The sequence below is a fragment of the Salvelinus fontinalis genome, chromosome 28, assembly GCF_029448725.1.
Source record: "Salvelinus fontinalis isolate EN_2023a chromosome 28, ASM2944872v1, whole genome shotgun sequence".
NCBI lineage: Eukaryota > Metazoa > Chordata > Actinopteri > Salmoniformes > Salmonidae > Salvelinus > Salvelinus fontinalis.
The window spans coordinates 2,152,715-2,171,440 of NC_074692.1; the positions used below are offsets into that span (position 1 = coordinate 2,152,715).

The window sequence follows — 18,726 nt, forward strand, 5'->3', positions numbered from 1 at the left end:
CATCTTGCCTATGCCGTTCAGCCATCACTCATTCATATATTTTTATGTACATATTCTTATTCATTCCTTTACACTGTTGTGAAATTGTTGGGTTAGATTACTTGTTAGATATTACTGCATGGTCGGAACTAGAAGCACAAGCATTTCGCTACACTTGCATTAACCTCTGCTAACCATGTGTATGTGACAAATACAATTTGATTTGATTTGCTATTCATGAATTGTTGTAAATATTTTACAATACTGTCTGATTATGATGGAGAATTGGATTTCTGTTTAATTTTCTCCGGGGCAGACAGACCAAGCACTATGTAATTAATTTATTACACAGGAATACATCATGGTATACTCATCATTGCAAAGCAATTGAATAATACAATTTTTAACAAACACCTTATGTTTATTTATCAGACAAAGATTGATTAGGGGATATGATTTATAAATGTTAATTTAACGATACAAATTGCTTAGTGTAAGGAAACGTATCTAAGTTCAAAGCTATTGCAGATAAATGAGGAATCAACAAGAACCATAATCCGGAATGGTTTTCATGCTGTTTCTTCCTTTAATCTTTGAAATGTGAATATGCTCAAATCGAATTATATGGATCTATTGTAAATCTGACTATATACATGTAATATATAATACATCACCATAATGTAACATGTACACTTGTTTTGTCTATTTTAAATGTTTAGAACCTAGAATAAAAAATGTATCATAGCAACCACATGATCAAACTGGACAAGATTTATTAGAAATAAAATGTAGCATGGTCACATACACATGGTTAGCAGATGTTAATGCGAGTGTAGCAAAATGCTTGAGATAGAAGCAGTTTTTCAGTCTCTCGGTCCCAGCTTTGATGCATCTGTTTCTTCAGCCTCTTGAGGTTGAAGAGGCGCTGCTGCGCCTTCTTCACCACGCTGTCTGTGTGGGTGGACCATTTCAGTTTGTCCGTGATGTGTAAGCCGAGGAACTTAAAACTTTCCACCCTCTCCACTGCTGTCCCGTCAATGTGGATAGGGGGCTGCTCCCTCTGCTGTTTCCTGAAGTCCACAATCATCTCCTTTGTTTTGTTGACATTGAGTGTGAGGTTATTTTCCTGACCTCACACTCCGAGGGCCCTCACCTCCTCCCTGTAGGCCGTCTCGTCGTTGTTGGTAATCAAGCCTACCACTGTAGTGTCGTCTGCAAACTTGATGATTGAGTTGGAGGCGTGCATGGCCACACAGTCGTGGGTGAACAGGGAGTACAGGAGAGGGCTGAGAACGCACTCTTGTGGGGCCCCAGTGTTGAGGATCAGCGGTGGAGATGATGATACCTACCCTCACCACCTGAGGGCGTCCCGTCAGGAAGTCCAGGACCCAGTTGCACAGGGCGAGGTCAATACCCAGGGTCTCTAGCTTGATGACGAGTTTGGAGGGTACTATGGTGTTAAATGCTGAGCTGTAGTCGATGAACAGCATTCTCACATAGGTATTCCTCTTGTCCAGATGGGTTTGGGCAGTGTGCAGTGTGATTGCGATTGCGTCGTCTGTGGACCTATTGGGGCGGTAAGCAAATTGGAGTGGGTCTAGGGTGTCAGGTAGGGTGGAGGTGATATGATCCTTGACTAGTCTCTCAAAGCACTTCATGATGACGGAAGTGAGTGCTTTAGTCATTTAGCTCAGTTACCTTAGCTTTCTTGGGAACAGGAACAATGGTGGCCCTCTTGAAGCATGTGGGAACAGCAGACTGGGATAAGGATTGATTGAATATGTCCGTAAACACACCAGCCAGCTGGTCTGCACATGCTCTGAGGACGCGGCCGGGGATGCCGTCTGGGCCTGCAGCCTTGCGAGGGTTAACACGTTTAAACGTTTTACTCACGTTGGCTGCAGTGAAGGAGAGCCCGCAGGTTTTGGTAGCGGGTCGTGTCAGTGGCACTGTATTGTCCTCAAAGCGAGCAAAGAAGTTGTTTAGCCCTCTGGGAGCAAGACATCCTGGTCCGCGACGGGGCTGGTTTTCTTTTGTAGTCCGTGATTGACTGTAGACCCTGCCACATACGTCTCGTGTCTGAGCCGTTGAATTGCGACTCCACTTTTTCTCTATACTGACGCTTAGCTTGTTTGATTGCCTTGCGGAGGGAATAGCTACACTGTTTGTATTCGGTCATGTTTCCGGTCACCTTGCCCTGATTAAAAGCAGTGGTTCGCGCTTTCAGTTTTGCGCGAATGCTGCCATCAATCCACGGTTCCTGGTTGGGGAATGTTTTAATAGATGCTGTGGGTACAACATCACCAATGCACTTGCTAATAAACTCGCTCACCGAATCAGCGTATTCATCAATGTTGTTATTCGACGTTATGCGGAACATATCCCAGTCCACGTGATCGAAGCAATCTTGAAGCGTGGAGTCCGATTGGTCGGACCAGCGTTGAACAGACCTGAGTGCGGGTGCTTCCTGTTTTAGTCTCTGTCTATAGGCTGGGAGAAACAAAATGGAGTCGTGGTCAGCTTTTCTGAAAGGAGGGCCTTATATGCACTGCGGAAGTTAGAATAACAATGATCCAGGGTTTTTCCAGCCCGGGTTGCGCAATCGATATGCTGATAGAATGTAGGGAGCCTTGTTTTCAGATTAGCCTTAGCAGCAAAAGGGGGACCAACTCCATATGAATGCCCATGATTTTGGAATGATATGCTCAACGAGCAGGTGTCCACAAACTTTTGGTAATGTAGAATTTACTGCATTGTGTTACGCTATATCAGTGGTAAAAACAAGGAACCAGAGCAAAGGCACTATGTGCCTCACCACAACAGCACCTCTCCCCATCTGCACTCCCGAGCCAGGGCATGTTGATGGGCGTCCCTGGGCTGCTGTGGATGTAGGGGGTGGTGCCGTGGAGGGTGTTGATGTCGTCCCGGGCATGGAAGTCATCACTAATGACAGAGAGAGACAAAGTTTGAGAGGACACTGCCAGACAGAGAACAGTATGAACACGCTGACTGGAGCCAAGGGCTGGGACTCGACGCTGTCTCACCATAGATTGTAATACTGTGCATTCAGAAAGTATTCAGACCCCTTGACTTAAATCAACATTTTGTTACGGTAGCCTTATTCTAAAATGTATTAAATAAAAAAATCCTCAATCTACACAGAATACCCCATAATGACAATGAACAGGTTTTTAGAAATGTTTGAAAAAAAAAAAATATATATATATATATATATATGAAAAAATGTACTCAAAATTGAGCTCAGGTGCATCTTGTTTCTATTGATCATCCATGAGTGTTTCTACAACTTAATTGGAGTCCACCTGTGGTAAATTTATTTGATTGGTCATGATTTGGAAAGGCACATACCTGTCTATATATGAAAATGATTTACAAAGAAACACGCCCATATAAGTACCGACAATTGACAGTGCAAGTCAGAGCAGAAACTATACCATGAAGTTCAAGGAACTGAATAAATCTTCGAAAGAATTGTGATGAGGCATACAGTACCAGTCAAAGTTTGGACACACCTACTCATTCAAGGGTTTTTCTTTATTTTTACTATTTTCTACATTGTAGAATAATAGTGAAGACATCAAAACTATGAAATAACACATACTGTATGGAATCATGTAGTAAGCAAAAAAAGTATTAAACAAATCAAAATATATTCAATATATTGAAACTGGCTCTCATGAGGACCACCACAGGAAAGGAAGACCCAGAGTTACTGCTGCTGCAGAGGATAAGTTCATTAGAGTTACCAGCCTCAGAAATCGGCAATTAACTGCACCTCAGATTGCAGCCCAAAAAATGCTTCAGAGTTCAAGTAACAGACACATCAACATCAACTGTTCAGAGGAGACTGTGTGAATCAGGCCTTCATGGTCTAATTGCTGCAAAAAAATATATACTAATAAAGGACACCAATAATAAGAAGAGACTTGCTTGGGCCAAGAAGCAAGAGCAATGGTCATTAGACTGGTGGAAATTTGTCCTTTGGTCTGATGAGTCCAAATTTGAGATTTTTGTCTCCAACCGCCGTGTCTTTGTGAGACGCAGAGTAGGTGAACGGATGATCTCCGCATGTGTGGTCCCACCGTGAAGCATGGAGGAGGACGTGTGATGGTGCTTTGCTGGTGACACTGATTTATTTCGAATTCAAGGCACATTTAACCAGCATGGATACCACAGCATTCTGCAGCGATACGCCATCCCATCTGGTTTGCGCTTAGTGGGACTATCATTTGTTTTCCAACAAGACAATGACCCAACACACCTCCAGGCTGTGTAAGTGCTATTTGACCAAGAAGGAGAGTGATGGAGCGTTGCAACAGATGACCTGGCCTCCACAATCACCCGAACTCAACCCAATTGAGATGGTTTAGGATGAGTTGGACCGTAGAGTGAAGGAAAAGCATTCCAGGTCACTACCTCATGAAGCTGGTTTTAGTAAAATGCTGAAGGATGGGGTAGGAGATATGTAACCACTCTCAAATTCATAGACAGAGCTATGGATGCTAGGACTGACCATCCATGATATCAAAATTATAGTTTTAAAGTGTGCAAAGCTGTTATTAAGACAAAGGTTGGCTACTTTGAAGAATCTCAAATATCTTTTGATTTGTTGAATACTTTTTTGGTTATTACATGATTCCATATGTGTTATTTCATAGTGTTGATGTATTCACTATTATAATACAATGAAGAAAATAGTAAAAAATCAAGAAAAACCCTTGAATGAGTAGGTGTGTCCAAATTTTGACCGGTACTGTATATGGAGCACACTGTAAATGTTTAATCTTATCTGAATGAGGAGAAGTTTTGCACAGCAGATGGTCGGAGGTAACTGACAAGTGTTGATCCATTTAACACTATTAAATACAGTGCTGCTCACCCTCTGGTTACAATAACGAATTCAGGAGCTACAGTATAGATAAAGCGCAGAAGTGTATTCTGACATCAAAGAACCTTCACTAGATATTAAGACTGAGAGGGAGGCAGAGGAGTTCCATTTCTTACAGGGGGGAACAATGCTAACACTGCTCCACTGAAGGGCCTATCATAGTGCATTGTATCTGCTAAATCCTCTAAGCTTGCATGAAAAGAGACGTTTGCTGTAACATTACACTGATTTCACAAGTCTACAGGCTAAGTCCGCAATATCAGAAATGAAAGTGCTTTTTTTGGTGGACAGAGCAGATTGAATGAACTGTGAAAATGTCTGCTGTGTGACAATATAAAAAACCCAGCGTACTTCTAACAAAGATTTTCAGATGTTCGCCAGACGGAATCATCGACTATGGGTTAACTTTAGAGTGCACCTTTTGACAAACCTCTAACACGACTGTGGTGGGTGTATTCGAAAGCATTAGCACAAAGCAAGTGTTAAATTAGAAAAAGCTCATTTAGTCTGACTGCATTGCTTCATTGTACACACGAGAGGGGGAACTGTTGGGCACAGTTCAAAACTATGTACTTACTCATTTACAGATCTGTGGGCTTGAAATGCCAAGGGCAGGTGGAGGGACGATAGATCCAAAATTCATACAACCGCTGTACATAAAAAAAAAAAAAATGAATGAGGCTGATGCAACAGATCAGAGCCCAGTTTCCTAAAAGCAGCAATCAGCTGTTGAAACAAAAGCCACTTCCGCCTCCGTTTTAGTAAAAAGATGAAGGATGGGGTAGGAGAAATGTGCCCACTCTCAAATTCATAGACTGAGCTTTGGATGCAAGGACTGACCATCTATGATATCAAAATGATATATTTTATATCATGATTTACATACATTGGCATAAAACAAGCTTATATTTTGGGTTGTGATGGTGTATGACTGTTGAACTAAGCTTATGAGGAATTTCTGGGTTATATTCTTTAAGAATCAATGTGTGTGTGTGTGTGTGTTTATATATATATATATATATACATACACACACACACTGAACAAAAATAAACGCAACATGCAACACTTTCAAAGATTTGACTGAGTTACAGTTCATATAGAGAAATCAGTCAAATAAAATAAAATGTATTAGGCACCTAGTCTATGGATTTCACATGACTGAGAATACAGATATGCATCTTTTGGTCACAGATACATAAAAAAAGGTAGGGGTGTGGATCAGAAAACCAGTCAGTATCTGATGTGGCCATCATTTGCCTCATGCAGCGCGACATCTCCTTCGCATAGAGTTGATCAGGCTGTTGATTGTGGCCTGTGGAATGTTGTCCCACTCCTCTTCAATGGCTATGCGATGTTGCTGGATATTGGTGAAAAAAGGAACAAGCTGTCGTATACTTTGATCCTGAGCATCCCAAACATGCTCCAGGAATTGTGTACAGATCGTTGCGACATGGGGCCGGGCATTACCATGCTGAAACATGGTCATTTTATTGGTAAGATGGTAATTTACACATTTTATTGCCTTACACGTACGTGGTCTGCGGTTGTGAGGCCGGTTGGACGTACCGCCAAGTTCTCTAAAACATTCTCTGGCAACAGCTATGGTGGACAAACAGCACCTGCAGTCAATGCCAATTGCACGCTCCCTCAAAACTTGACATCTGTGGCATTGTGTTGTGTGACCAAACTGCACAGCTTCTTGATATGCCACACCTGTCAAGTGGATTGATTATCTTGCCAAAGGAGAAATGTTCACTAACAGGGACGTAACACAAATTTGTGCACAAAATTTGAGAGAAATAAGCTTTTTGTGGATAAAGGAACATTTCTGGGATCTTTTATTTCAGCTTATGAAACATGGGACCAACACTTTACATGCTGCATTTATATTTTATTCAGTGTAGTTTAAAAATGCTGACTGCCTCCACTCAGATTACAAGGTGGGCAATAGGCACTTGTCTTTCTCACCACTCGTGACCATTTGATCTGAACGAAACGTGCCTGAGTATGTGAACAGAATCAAGCCTTTAGACGTTAATGTTAATTATTCTGCATTATATTGGTCAAACATGACTGGCGTTTAACATATTTCTGTATTAAAAAAGTCTCATTCAAGTTTGGATACATTTTCTGGCGTATCCTTTGTGTGTGTGTGTGTGTGTGTGTGGACATGAGGCTGTAGTCAATACCCAAGTCAACTAGGCAGTGGAAATTATACTAAATATATTCACGTCACCAAATTATTGATTAGAACACACCGTTTTGAAGGTCTACAGCAGCCTCAACAGCACTCTGTAGGGTTGCATCATGGTGTAGCCGGAGGACAGCTAGTTTCTGTCCTCTGGGTACATTGACTTCAATACATAACCTAGGAGGCTCATAGTTCTCATCTCTTCCATAGACTTACACAGTAATTATGACAACCTCCAACCTATCAGAGCTCTTGCAGCATGAACTGACATGTTGTCCACACAATCAAAGGATCAGAGAATTAATCTAGTACTGAAAGCATAAGCTACATCTAGCTAGCACTGAAGTGCATAAAATATGGTGAGTAGTTGACTCAAGAGAGAAAGACAGAAGTTTTGAACAAATACATTTATTAGAAAAATGGAGAAGCAAGAGAGCTAGAATCTTTTAAAACTTTCACATGCTTAGCTAGCAAATGCAGCTAGCTAGTTTAGCCTACTCAAACAACCAGCTCAAACAGACAGGGATGCTATGTTAGCTAGCTGCCTATACAACACTGGAACTCTTCCAAGTCAAGGTAAGCTTTTGGTTTTATAAATTAATTGCCACCGGGGCACACCGGTGTAACTCCTAGACTGCTTGCTGCTGACTTTACACTGTACTGCATTAAAATGATTGTAGGGGGTTTACTAACACGTTAGTCAACATAGCTACTAGAACTATGACAGTAATATGGTGACAAAGATGTAGGTTGTGTGTAGCGGTTAGCAGTTATGATATGGTTTAACATGCACGTTTTTTTCGCCTGGTCACTGGAAGCTGATATGTTGTGCACTGAAGTCCACAAGCGGAGGGAAAAAGTGAGAGGAAAGCGTGTATATGCGTGAAAGAATACAACGATCCAAGGTATCAGGTATCATGAGGCTGCTATTAAAGTGAACTGTGTTTGTGTATGATCAAGGGTGCATTCATTCCACCGATTCTGATGAAAAACTTTCTTAAACGGAAGCAAACGGAACGAAGATAAACATACCGGAATTTGTCCAATAGAAACTCTTGTTTGCAACTGTTGGACTAATGATTACACCCTAGATCAGCTAGATGCAGCCAAGAGTGTTCAAGGCATTATTGAACGTGTCAATGTCTGTCACCTTGATTACTAAAATTTCTCTCGACCTGTACACCTATGTTGTAAACGTTCATTCATAGGCTAGGTTGTAGAAACCTCATGATGGGTACTGGGAAAATTTGAGTATCATGTAGTAGCCTAAACCTATCGATGTAACATTGAGCTGGGTGAATGGAATATGAATGACAGTCATCCAATATGCTGTAATTGAAACAAGGCCATGCTCATAAAAAAATCATCCTTATTTATGTACATTTATGCACAATAGATTTCAATGTTGGCCTTTTAGAGGCGAATGTTTTTATGCGAATTTCTGGCTCAGTTGACAAGCCCCATTTATCTATTTCAGTAGTAGGCTACTCTTATTATCCTTTTAAACCTAGGTCCTAAAGTAGACCCATGTTGGCATATCAAATCATTAAAAAAAGTAAGTATTTTAATTTGGGGTGGTTCAAATCGCACTTCAGGACGGTGAGGAAAAAAGTTAGTTTCGAGCCCTGGTCACATGGGCTCGAGCTAAATATAGGTTAAATAAATAAACAACATGGGTCCTATTTTAATAATGTCATTCCAACCACGAGACGAGGAAGAAAAAAAGCATCTTCACTAACTTTACACACTTTTTCCTTGTTGCAGAACTGCTGTTCTGGGATCAGATAACAGAACTATATTTTTTTATGATCATTATTACATATACTGACAGGTAGATTCTCAAGATCAGATGCACTGTGTAGTTCAAATGCCTGAAATGTTGCCTAGTGTGCATTTCCCAGCATGCTCATGGTTATGTGCCGTTCTAGTACAGACATCAAGTGCACAGAGCAAAGAGGTGAGTGTTAGGATCTAGACTCACCTGTAGTTGTGGCCATCACAGAGACACTGGTATATGCAGGTAGACAGTGAGGCTGCAAGTGTGTGCATCATGTAGATCTGAAAGAGCAGGAGGAATTCATACAGATACATTAAGATCAGTGGAACACTCCCTCCAATCAGCCAACTCAACCAATCACTGATCTTCACATCATAAAATCTAAACTCAAACGCGCAGACTATCCCCCCCCCCGTTCTCATATTTAAAGCACATTACTACCAAAAGGGACAAGACACAATTACTGCTCCAATTTATTAACGTGATCTTTGTGTGTAGTTCAATAAAGTGCATGATAGCCTTGGCGGGTGTATAGGCATGTGTCTGACCTCGTTGTTGATGACATCTGGGTGTGGTGGGGAGTCCAGTGCATTGATGGTGTGCAGGATATCGTGGGTGAGGTTGGTCAGATGGACGATGAGGTTGGTCACCACCATTTTAGCGCTGGCAGTGCAGGCCAGCAGGAGTGGTGGAGGTAGGAGGCTATGGCTTCTGGACATGGTCATCCTGTGGACATAGAGTAGCGTGGCGTGACTGAATGAAGACCATCAGCACACACACACACACACACACACACACACACACACACACACACACACACACACACACACACACACACACACACACACACACACACACACACACACACACACACACCCACACACACACACACACAAAGAAAATACATAAACTGAATGAACATCGTAAACAACTCTCAAGTTAAGCTTGGAAATAAAAATTGCATAAATTCCATGCTGGCTACCACACTGCGGTTCATGCCTCAGATCAGAGACTTGCTGCTTTGATGTCAAACAAAAAGTAAGTCATCTCAGACAGTCGAGTCAGAGGAGTTCCTGTCATGCATCTGATGTTACGAAGGCTTCAGAGGAGAGCGGTGTGTGTGTTCCTGGTGTCTGTGACGCAAATCATATTTCTCCAAATCTCCCTAAAAGTAGGACGATGCCTCTCAGAAGGGAAGAGAGCTGAGAATCAGAATCTGCCCCGCCTGTCACACAGCCACACACTGGAGATGTCATTGATGGCACCTATCAGCTACATGAAACCACAGCCACCCGCTGGAAACCACGGTTTGCTACTTTAAGGCAAACACCAACCTCAGACTAAACAACACACTTTCGTTTTGTTATGGTTCTTTGCTTTAGTGTTTGTGTAGTTACGCTTCCTATCCCTCCTCTGACACTTGCTGTCAAGTACCGAGATGCAAGAGCCTTTTTCTTAGTTGTGTTCATAGTTTTTTGTTTGAAGGCTTTGCAGATATCCAGATACTAGTACGCAGATATGGCATCAATTTGTTTCTATTTATGATACGATTGACAACATGTAGCCTATGTGTAAGAATTACAACATACATTGTGCGTGCTGTACCTGTTGGAACTCCTGCAGTAGCAGGATGAGCTCCATTCGCACAGAAGCCAAGCCTCCCCGTAGGAGCCGTGCAGGCTGCAGTAGCTGAGGAACATGTGCAGGAGAGGCTGGTTGCTCTGGAGCCAGCATCTGCGAGTGTGTTGGACTTCTGGGCCTCCTCTCTCCCTGGTCCTGCCATGCCCTGCGCCAGCTCCAGCAGGCAGGGCTTGTAGCTGCAGCACCTCTGCAGGGCAACCACCTCCCTCTTCAGCCACTGGCACAGCTGGTAGCGCAGCTTCCCAACTGTCCAGCTCGTAGCCCGTGGACAGCGTCCGTAGTTCTGTGGTCAGGATCTTCAGGCGGGCGCCGAACTTGAGTTGAGTGGCCAGGATGTCCCCTGAGGGCATGCGTATGTCGTCCTTTTCTAGTGGTGTCTCCGTCAACTGAGAGACGGCGTCCTGGAGGACACTGCTGCTGTTGTTAGTGCTGGTGTTTTCATGTTCAAGGCCTTTGGTTCATAATCATCGTCCTTCTCCTCCTTGTCGCTGTCCCATGGATCTTTTGAGGACTTTGGGCATTTTGGAGGACCTCCAGGGCCAGCATAGGGCAGCCGGCCTGCATGTGAGCGTAGGCTGAACAGCCTCCTCGCATGTGCTTCTGCAGGATGTGCTTGTAGGTGGAGAACGTCTCAAACTCAGACTCGTATAGCCGGGAGATCACCAGGGCAAGCTGCAGGTCGTGCATCTTTTCCAGGCAAACCTGAACAAGGCAAGCCAACCCCCACCCAGCATTAGTGTTGAAAGCAATTGCAGTAGCAGAACAGGAAAATACCTCCAGGAATATCCGGAATATCCAACAAGGTCACCTCTACCCTTGGCCTGGCCAGACATAATTTGCATAAAATGCTCAAAAACACCTTTATAATTTATTATTTAAGAAGAAAAAAAAGTACAAAATTAAAGTAGGTAACCTCTCTCCTGAAAATCTTTGTATGAAAAAGGTGGCACACTATCTATCTGCTTACAGTGATATGAGGACATGTTTACCTCCACAGCACCCTTGAGGGAGCCTGCCAGTAGGAGGAAGGATGCAGAGTACTGGAAGCGCTGCTTCCCCAGCAGAGAGAAGGCATTCTTTAAAGCAGAGAGAAGGCGTTCTTTAAAGCAACCTTCCTCCACCGGTCCTCACTTGAGTTGTTGCTGAAGAAAGCTGTCATTTTGACATTCTTCTTAGACCGTGACGGAACAACACAAGTTGTCATTAGACTGACTTTCTATAATGTGAAAGAATTGTTCCAATCTTGTCAGGAGTTTTGGGGAATGATATTCAAGATCTACTCAAAGACATTACCTGAACAGTCTCCAGACCACCGCTTTCTTTTACATAGCGAGATAGAATATGGCGCCGTCCAGAGGATCGTTCTGCCTTTAAAAATATGCTTTTGCTGCCTGATGAATAACAGAGGTATAAAAAAACATTAGTATATAGGTCATACCACACACACGCTCATTTACAATACTGAATTCAGTAGTGCAGCAAAACCGGAGTTTGCCTTATTCTCTGAGATATAAAAGTAGGACAATCAATCAATAATTACATATATAAAGATGTACAATGCCTTCAGAAAGTATTCAAACCCCTTGACTTATTCCACATTTTGCTGTTTTACAGCCTGATTTCAAAATGGATTTCATTTTTTTTCTCTCACACACACACATACACACACACACATGCACACACGTACACGCACACACACACACACACACACACACACACACACACACACACACACACACACACACACACACACACACACACACACACACACACACACACACACACACACACACACACACACACACACACACACACACACACACACATAATTACTAATTGAAAACATGCTCTTAGACATTTCTGCAAATGTATTGAAAATTAAATACAGAAATCTCTCATTTACATAGGTATTCACACCTGAGTCAATACATGTTAGAATCACATTTGGCAGCGATTACAGCTGTGAGTCTTTCTGGGTAAGTCAGAGCTTTGCACACCTGGATAGTACAATATTTGTACATTAATGTTTTCACAATTCTTCAAGCTCTGTCAAGTTGGTTGTTGATCATTGCAAGACAGCCATTTAAGTCTTGCCATAGATATTCAAACCGATTTAATTCAAAACTAGGCCGCTCAAGAACATTCAATGCTGTCTTAGTAAGCAACTGCAGTTTATATATTTGGCCTTGTGTTTTAGGTTATTTACCTGCTGAAAAGTGAATGTCTCCCAGTGTTTGTTGGAAAACAGACTGAACCAGGTTTTCCTCTAGGATTTTGCCTGCGCTTAGCTCTATTCCCTTTATTTTTATCCTAAAAAACTCCATAGTCCTTGCCGATGACAAGCATACCCATAACATGATGCAGCCAACACCATGCTTGAAAATACAAAGAGTGGTACTCAGTGATGTGTTTGATTTGCCCCAAACATAATGCTTTTTATTCAGGACATAAAGTTAATTTCTTTGCAGTTTTACTTTAGTGCCTTATTGCAAACAGGATGGATGTTTTTGGAATATTTTTTATTCTGTACAGGCTTCCTTCTTTCCACTCTCATTTAGGTTAGTATTGTGGAGTAACTACAATGTTGTTGATCAATCCTCAGTTCTCTCCAATCACAGCCATTAAACGCTAACTGTTTTAAGTTTAAGTCACCATTGGCCTCATGGTGAAATCCCTGAACGGTTTCCTTCTTCTCCGGCAGCTGATTTAGGAAGGACGCCTGTATCTTTGTCATGACTGGGTGTTTTGATACACCATCTAACGAGTAATTCATAATTTTACCATGCTCAAAGGGATATTCAATGTCTGCTTTTTTATTTTTACCCATCTACCAATAGGTGCCCTTCATTGCGAGGCATTGGAAAAGCTCCCTGGTCTTTGTGGTTGGAAAAGCTCCCTGGTCTTTGTATTTGGAAAAGCTCCCTGGTCTTTGTGGGTGCTCGACTGAGGGATCTTACAGATAATTGTATGTGTGGGGTATAGAGATGAGGTAGTCATTCAAAAATCACGTTAAACACCATTGCACACAGAGTGAGTGCATGCAACTTATTTGACTTAAGCAAATTTTAACTTCAACTTATTTAGGCTTGTCATAACACAGGGTTGAATACTTACTAACTCAACACAGTTCAGCTTTTCATTTTAAATTAATTTGTAACATTTAAAAAACATAATTCCACTTTGACATTATGGGGTATTATGTGTAGGCCAGTGACACATACTTTCAATTTAATCCATTTTAAATTCAGGCTGGAACAAAATGTGGAAAATGTCAAGGGGTGTGAATACTTTCTGAAAGCACTTGGGCTCACCTTTTCAATATACCACCGGAGTTTATTGGTGCTCCTGAGCCACCAGCCCACGCCCATGGCGTGTAGTTCAGGTCATGTGGGGCCTCCCTTCTGCAGGGCAGGCAGCATGGCATCCAGGGGAAGACGTAAGCATGTTGAGAAGCTCCTCCTCCTGGAAAGCCCAGGCGTATTGACAGGTGGACAAGCCTGGAGAACCAAATACAGGTTATCAGACAATCCATCATCACAAAAGTCTACACATCACCAGGCCTCAGGAGCTACGGTTGTTTGATTTATCCTGCTACTGGTCACTATTACTCCTGTTACTTACTTACTTACTTACTTACTTACACACACACACAAATACCATTAGTATATTACCATAAGTATTTATATATTCCTGCTATCAGTCACTTTTTCAGACCTTTATACATGTATATCCTACTACCAGTAACTACAGTACTTTTTCTTGCCATTGTATTTATATACCCACCACAACGTCTCCAGTTCCCCTGCACATCGAATAAGGTACTGACCTGTATATACTTGCATTCTCATGTTTCTTTACCTCTCATTGTTGTTCTTGTGTGGTTTTTATTATTTTATTTTTTTGCATTCAATTTGCTATTGTAATTATCACTGTATTGTTGGAAAGAGCTCTCAAGGTAAGAATTTCACTGTACTGTTGTACACCCGTCGTATCCGGTGCACGTGACGAAAAAACTTTGAAACTTGATCATATAATACTAATATTATGGTAATTTATCCAAAGTGATTTCAGCTAATACAAATAAATAAAAATAAGCTCGTTGGTTATTACTGCATTGTCGGAACTAGATGCACAAGCATTTCACTACACTTGCATTAACATCTGCTAACCATGTGTATGTGACAAATACAATTTGATTTGATTAAGCTATCTTTACTTTTACTCAAGCATGACAATTGGGTACTTTTTTCACCACTGGCGCAAGGGCAAAAAACAAAACCTGCACCCCTTGGGTTCCCCAGGGCAGAGTTTGGGAAACTATGTTCTAAGGAGCTATACATAAGGTTTACATACCAAACCTTATGGCCCCATGTCCATCGGGTCAGTTCTTATAGCCCTGGTGTGATACGGTGCCATCTAGTGGTGTAGCGTGGCAGACTTTGAATGCCGCATCTAACCATTCTCAAATTAATTAGAGGCCAATTCATTGAGTCTATATACCAAATCTAGAGTCAATCTGACTCATGGTTCATGAAAATGTTTTTTTAAAGTCTTTTTAGTTTATTTGACCATGTCAAGGGGAAACTCCACAATAAATTGGCTAAATCAGTATAGGTGGCCCATGCAGGAATCAAACCCACTGTGCTGTATTCTATACTGTTGAGTTCAGCCTTGCCTACCTTGTCGGAGCAGCTGGGCGCGATGAGCAGGGTGGTCAGCAGGAACTTCCGACCGCACTCATCCAAAGTTTCTCCACCTAGTCAATGAAAAGAACATTACCATCTACAGTACTTCTCCTCACAGGCCTTCTACCAGAGTAAAACAAATACAGCCCTTTGAGATATGGTTTATATTAGTCCATAAAACAACATTTATTTGGAGAAGGACTGTGGAGGGCAGTTTGTGCACTCGCCCTGATGCCGGTGCTTGTGGTGGTGTTGGCAAGACCTTTGACATCTGCTCCATGCGGGTCAGACCCGGCAGGCTGGAGTGGAGCAGGTGGCTGGATATGACCTGGGCATGCTCGGGCCCAAAGAAGGTGGTACTATGACTGGTCTATGACCTTAGCACTGCCATCCTCCTGGTCACTGTTCATGGGCTCCAGGTCCTCCACACACACCCCGCTGCTCTGGAAAAGTTCATCGTAGGCGTCCCTCTGACTGGACCCGTGGCCACTCAAGCTGGCCACCTTGTCTTTGGGCTTGGGAGAGCAGTCCTCGTCGGCCGCCAGCAGCGCGCACAAGGGCAGTGGAGTGATGGACTCAATCTCTGAGTAACTCTCACCCTTGCTGAAGGGCTTGGGGTCCCTGGTGGTGCTGCCGCCGGTGCTGATGGTGCGGAAGCGGAGACGCTTCTCCTGGTTGGTGTCATCGTCTTCGAGGGCCACGATCTCTCCAGCGATGCACTTGGCCAGGTGGGAGAGGATGGCCTTGGCCCGCCGGACCTTCCCCAGGTCCATGAGCTCCAGCAGCTGCATCGGGTGGTATTGGGGCAGTGTTGGGAACAGGTGGTGCGCTGCCTCAAACAGCCCTAGTCCTCCATCTCTGCAGGCAGGTCATAAGCTGTCCTCTTACCACTCAGTTTCTGGGCCAGGCTGGTCATGGGCGCTGCCCATTTCTGTCGTGGTGGTGTTGGGAGCCGTGGACTTGGCCAGGGCAGGAGGCTGCCACTGGGAGTACACATGCATCTTGCAGTCCATGCCCACCACCAGGATGCTGTCCTTCACCCAGGACAGGGAGGCGGGGATGGGAAGGGAGCCCTCCACGGAGGAGACAAGGTTCGCGGAGCGCAGTGGGACCAGATGGGAGGAGCTCTACTCCCTGTGGCCCTCAGACAGTCCCAGCTCGGGAGGTTTACCGGAGAGCAGGCCGTACATGTAGATTTTGGAACCAATCCCCGCAGTGAGAATGTGGGAGCCGTCTTCCCTGGAGACCCAGTCCAGGTGGACCAGACTCTTACCAGAGGTCCCCTGGCAGTCATCGCTGGGCAGGTAGATGTAAAGATTATTATTCTGCAGATTCAGCTTCTTGGTACCACTCTCCATGTTGTTGTCTGTGGGAGTCGTGGCATCCAGGACGAGGGTCTGCTCTAGCACCCAGTGGGAGCTTCCTGTGGACTCACACTGGAATATCCCTACGTGGACCAGTGGTTCTCTGACACCCGGCTGAGGGTTATGGCTTAGGTGGTTAGGGTTAGGTGAGGGCTAGGGTTGTGTCGGTAGGCCACTGCGATGCGGCTGGTGTGACAACAGCTGAGCTCTACTGGTGTGCCCAGCACAGTAACGGCACGGCTGTTGCCCAGCCCCTCTTCCACCAGCAGAGGCCACTCATCCCAGGTGTTGGGCGTCTGGCTCCACTGCAGCCGCCCTGCATCTCCAGAACCTCACCTTCACGTCTGAACAGAACGTGGCCAGGCGATACGGAGAGCCACCGGCCGGCTGCAGGGAGGATGCGCTCAGATGACCTGAAACAAGAACAATAATTAGGTAGTTAGTTTAGCCACACTTCATGGGTAAGCTCGTACAAAAACTCAATACAATTGACTTGGGCTATATGAACCCGGAAATATACAGTTAAAACACCAGCCTAGCAATTAAGACCACCCCCCACACTAATCCAATTTCAGTGTAACCTGTTCTGTTCAATAGAATTAGCCAATGCCTTGGTAGTTGATTCCATTCCCATGGAGGAACAAAGTGGACTGCCCCGTTATACAGGAGTGAAGGGCAGTGTGACTGTGGTCCAGTGCTCTCTCTTACCTGCAGAAGGCGTGATGTTGATCACGTTCACATCGTCTGGAAGAGCCAGCTCCTAACTGTACAGCCTGTGAGTGGTCAGGGTGAGGCGGCAGGCACTGCAAGTTGGATGTGCAAGGCTTGTTCTTCTGGGCTGCAGGGGAAGTGAACATGTCAAAGTTAAAGGGGCAATTCAGAGTTGATGAGGTTACATTTGCCCTCTCAGGTGGACCGCTGGTCTCGTCTGTAAGGACACACAAAAACAGATGGGAGCCAAAAATTGGTAGCCAAGTTAAAGCTAGCTGACTTGCACACAACGCTTTAAGATATAAATGAATCCTTGAGTGTAGTTGTTGGTACACACCCATAATGATTGGGAGAGCTGCCAGTTGCAGATGTCACATATGCAGGAGGGACCTGCCAGTCTGGGTAAACTCTACCACTACCAGGAAGAAGCGGGCAGAGAAGCCTGGCTGGCAGGAGGATGCAGGTGAAAAACAAACACACGATGACATGTTTATTACACTGAATGAGATGGGACACAAGAGCAAAGTGACGGTTATAGTAGTGTATGTTTCCTTATCCTACCAGTGTCTGTAGCGGGAGCTTCCTGAGTAGCATCTGTCCGATCACTGCCCAGAATGAGATCCTCCTCAAATACATGTTGCAGCCGAGTCTCCTTCCCATGCTGCAAAGCACAGAATAGGATAGACTATTTTCCCCAAGGGAAAATTGGTGGTAGTTCCGCCTGATTTAAGGCGTACTGGCTAGGCTACAGTGTAAAACATCTATGGCATGGCTGACCTTTTTATTGAGATCAGTGGACGCTGCTGAGAGGAGGACGGCTCACAATACTGTCTTGAATGGAGTGTAATGGCTGGAATGGAGTGAATGGAATGGTATCAAACGCATGAAAACCATGTGTTTGATACCATTCCATTTACTCTATTCTGGACATTATTATGAGCAGCCTCCACTGATTGAGCCATTAAACAGTATGTTAACATAGAATTCAGTATAGAATATCTGAGTGCCCTTGCTATGCCAAGCATACCCCAACCATGGAGCTGAAGAAGGTCAGTGAAAATCTGCATGTGCCCACATAAGAACTTGTTTCCATCTTCCATAGATGTATACTTACGAAGTCATCTGAATCAGAGTTAGTTTGGCAGCTGGGGTCAAAGAGGAGAGATTACGATAGAGGAAACCAAGTCTAGATTTAACTTTAGCCTGCAGCTTTGATATGTGCTGAGAGAAGGACAGTGTACCGTCTAGCCATACTCCTAAGTACTTGTATTAGGTGACTACCTCAAGCTCTAAATCCTCAGGAGGTAGTAATCACACCGGTGGGGAGAGAGGCATTCTTCTTACCTAACCACATTACTTTTATTTTGGTGGTGTTCAGAACAAGTTAAGGGCAGAGAACGCTTGTTGAACACTAAGAAAGCTTTGTTGTCGAGCGTTTAACACAAAATCCGGGGAGGGACCAGCTGAG

General features: G+C 43.8%; 1 pseudogene; it reads right to left on the reverse strand.

The window, feature by feature from the left end:
• Positions 1-2,747: 2,747 nt before the first annotated feature.
• Positions 2,748-18,510, reverse strand: LOC129825860 (dmX-like protein 1; annotated as a pseudogene).
• Between the last annotated feature and the right edge of the window lie 216 nt (positions 18,511-18,726).